This window comes from Sorghum bicolor, chromosome 3 (genome assembly GCF_000003195.3).
Source record: "Sorghum bicolor cultivar BTx623 chromosome 3, Sorghum_bicolor_NCBIv3, whole genome shotgun sequence".
Taxonomy (NCBI): Eukaryota; Viridiplantae; Streptophyta; class Magnoliopsida; order Poales; family Poaceae; genus Sorghum; species Sorghum bicolor.
The window spans coordinates 44,861,224-44,864,945 of record NC_012872.2 but is presented as its reverse complement, the minus strand read 5'-3'; positions in this window follow the sequence as shown (position 1 = coordinate 44,864,945).

Sequence of the window (3,722 nt, the reverse complement as noted above, 5' to 3'; positions counted from 1 at the left end):
AGAGGGCTCTATGATAGAGGGCTACAGTAGTGAAGAAGTCATCGAGTGCTGTCAAGAGTACCTAAAAGTACAGAGAGGGATTGGTATTCCCGATTCTCACTACAAGGGTAGGCTGGCCGAGAAGGGCACAAATGGTAGAAAAATCTTCATCGACAATGAATACGCAGAAGTGAGTCGGGCGCACTACGCTGTCTTGGTGAGCACAAAATTGATGGAACCATATATTGATGAACACATGGAGATCATCCAATCAGAGAGAAATGGTCGTACAGGTGATTGGGTCATGAAACAACACAAGCAACGCCTAACTTCATGGTTGAAGGACCAAAACATACAGCCTAGAGAAACCATAGATTTTATTACCATCAGTAAGTTGGCAGTGGGGCCATCAAGACAGGTGACATCTTGGAGTTCTTATGAGATCAATGGGTACACATACTACACCCACGCAAAGGATAGTAAATGTGTGAACCAAAACAGTGGTGTTCGAGCAGTGGCTATCGGCGCAGGGGACAAAAGATCGACTACTTTGGCATAATTGAAGATATAAGGGAACTTGACTATGGAACTGAGGCACTAAATGTGGCCCTATTTCGATGTCACTGGATCAAGCAACATGAATTCAATGAAATCGGATTGAGGGTCGTGGACCTTCACAACATAGGCTACCAGGATGATCCATGGGTCCTTGCTTCACAAGTTACAAAGGTTTTCTATATGACCGACCCGCTCCGCATTGTCCCCCCAAAGAAGAAACCTAAGCATGTGGTTATCCCTGGAAAACAACACATTATCGGAGTTGATGGCGTTGATGATGTTGAAGCCTACAATAAGTGCGATCAGATGCCGCTATTCACAGACTTTATTAACAAGATCGGTGTTGTGGAAAAAAAACCTACCCAAAGACGTATTGCCATGGGAACAAAAAGGTGTGAAGTGGAAAACTGTTACGGCGGCGGATACTAATAAATAGTCATTTGTATGTGTGTGAGACTTTATTTATGTATCCATGTGAGACTACATTTATGTATGCGTGTGAGACTACATTTATGTATGTGTGTGAGACTTGTGGATTTAGAACTGCACTTTCTTAACGCTTTGTCAAATGCAAAAATGTCCTATATATCAAATGTAGATCTTGATGAGTGGAACAAACTTGCTATTCATGACTTTTGGAGTGGGGGCCGTCTAGGGTCCCGAAAACGTGCGTGTAGCCATGAAAATTTGAAATTTCAAAATTTTACCTGGTCAAACTAGGTCAAACTAGGCAATAAAATACCTCAAATAGAAATCCAATGTTTGAAAATCCAATGTTTTATTCAAAATTTTCAAATTAAAACTGTTTCAAATTATTCAAATTTACATAAATTTGATTTTTATTTCTAAAAACTTGATTTTTATTTTTTTAAAAAACATGGAATAGTTCAAAATTATACACTTCATATAGATAAATCAAAATTATACACTCCAAAATTATACACTTCAAAATTATATAGTTCAAAATTATACACTTCATATAGACAATTGTTTAAATCTATTCTATTTAAAAAAAATTAAAATTCTGAAAAAAACCACTGTAAGGGCGGTTCTAGACCTCAACCGCCCTTACAGTGCACGTGCCCTAAATAAATAGTGGCCGCCGCCGCTAGGGCTATTCGGCTAAGTCCTGGGCGTGACTCTCTTCTTCTTACGCCGCCGCCAGGCTGCCAAACTCGCCTGCCGGCACCGCCGCAGCCATAGCCGCGAGCACTCCTCCCCCCCTTCGCCTCCGCCTCCTCCACTCCCCGAGCTCTCCTCCCCCCTTCGCCGGTCCCCATGCCGCGCACCACTCCGCTACAGGTCACCGGCCGGTCGGAACCCTAGCCGCCGCCGGGAGCCAGAGATCCGCGCACGGCGGACCGCCCGCGCGCGTCCACGAGCCGGGGACCTCCGTCGTCCCTCTTCTTCCGCGAGCTTGGCGACCTGCTCCGTCCGCGACCTTGGCGACCTGCTCTGTCCGCGAACCCTAGACGCCGTTGGTGGGCCGGAGCTCCACGCGTGGCGACTTGGCCGCCCGTGTCTTCTTCCTGTCGCCTCCAACACCACACAAACGCGCGTGACTGATCTCATCTCGTTCCGGCGTAGGTAACCCCAAGCTCTCTGATCCAGTCTCATGTTTGTGCTTTAACAGTAGGATTTGTGATATTTGAGACATGCAAAATTGTATTCCATCAGTTCCTAGCTACATTGTGTTTTATATTTATCCAATACTTTACCTAAGAATTTGATATCTACTAATATCATTTCTGTGTCATACCACACCAGTTTTGTATATCATAGATTCAGAGTTTAGTGTGTAAAGCATTCATAAATTACATATGTTTGAGAATGGTGTATAATCTGTGATTTGGTTGAAAGCATCTGCGGTTAATTTTAATTACTAATAACTATCTATTCGTTCTGTCTAATTTCTATCTGAGAGATTTGATGATCTGGATAGTGTTAGGGTTTTTATTAGTGTGTATTGTTGATAGACTGTGATTTGATGATCTGGATAGTAGTAGAGATTTGATGCATCATCAACACTGAATTTTTTTAGCTACTAGTAGTGTTTGTGTTTGCTCGAGTTTAGAACCGTGAATGCAGCATGCATCATTACTGTCCAATTGTGTTGATTTGTGGTGGCTTACTATCCAATCCTACTACTACTGCTTTTGTACTCCAACTGTACTACTACTCTCTACTAATCATACATCATGATAGTTTTATATACTGAGGCATAATTACTGTTGTTTATATAGCAGGCTGCTTATATGCCACTACTCTCTACTACTATTTGTGGTGGCTTACTGGCATAATTTTGAATTGATGACATTTTTTGAACTGTGCTCCTCTATACTACTACTATACTCTCTCTCCTCTACTATTGTTTTGCCGATGATGAAATTGTCTAATTCAATACATTATTTTAGAATATGAGCTGATGATCCAAAACTTATGAGTAACTTGGCATCATTACTAGCCGCCTCTATAGTGCCTTCTTCTCTGTTTTGATGCCTTGATGCTCCAAGTTCTTGATCAAATGATGCTAGACATGTTTCTGAGGACTTTTTTAAACCTTTCCCTCTCCTCACCTCTCCTTCCTCTCTGCTCCTTCTATCTCTCTTCTATTTCTACTCTCATCCTCTCTCCAACACTACTGCACTAGTCTACTACTAGTGCTAGCTGCTGCTCTACTCTAGTACTCTACTAGTACTACACTACTGTTGGGGCTTACTGTAATCCTACTACTACTGCTGTTGTCCCCAACTCTACTACTACCCTCTTTATGACAGTTTTATAAACTGTGCTCCTCTATACTACTACTCTCCTCTTCTATTTTTCTTCTATCCTTTGTTTTGCCGATGATGAGATTGTCTAAGTCCATTCATTATATGGAATATGAGCTGATGATCAAGAACTTGTGAGGAACTTGGCATCGTTACCAGCGGCCCCTATATGACCTCATCTTCTCTATTACGATGCCTTTATGCTCCAAGTTCATGATCAAATGATGATTGACATGGTACTGAGGCCTTTACTACTTGTACTACTAGTTTTTTTTCAAAATTTCTGGCTCGATGATACAAAAGCGTGTAGTGAGGCAACATGACAGTCAAATACCCATAGCTTCTCCTAGACCGAAAGCTTCTGGGGGAAACGCATCTCGAATGGAGTGCCATTGGATACTAGCCTCCCCCAGA